The sequence below is a fragment of the Etheostoma cragini genome, chromosome 14 (assembly GCF_013103735.1).
Source record: "Etheostoma cragini isolate CJK2018 chromosome 14, CSU_Ecrag_1.0, whole genome shotgun sequence".
Classification (NCBI taxonomy): Eukaryota; Metazoa; Chordata; class Actinopteri; order Perciformes; family Percidae; genus Etheostoma; species Etheostoma cragini.
This window is the reverse complement of record NC_048420.1, coordinates 24,972,993-24,973,336: the sequence shown is the minus strand read 5'-3', so window position 1 is coordinate 24,973,336 and position 344 is coordinate 24,972,993.

Sequence of the window (344 nt, the reverse complement as noted above, 5' to 3'; positions counted from 1 at the left end):
GAGTGGTTTTCTGGTTAGGAAAATGCGCGAGTAACGACCAATGTTGAGTGGACTGTAGGACTGAGTTTTTGGAGGAATAAATGCCGAAATACGGGAAGAAATATAACAAAGACTGGGAAAAAGAGAAAGGAGGGAAAGAATGGATTCAACCCCTTGTGGGGAACAACTTAAAATCAGTGTGTAAAGTGTCTGTATTTCAAATCCCGTCAGTTTTATAATGTTAAAGGTGGTTTAACTCCCTCCTGTGGTCATTGTCCTGGAGCTCAGGGGAGGAAATAAATCACAACAGTAAAGGTCTGAGACCAGGGGGGGCAGGTCTGAGACCAGGGGGGGCAGGTCTGAGA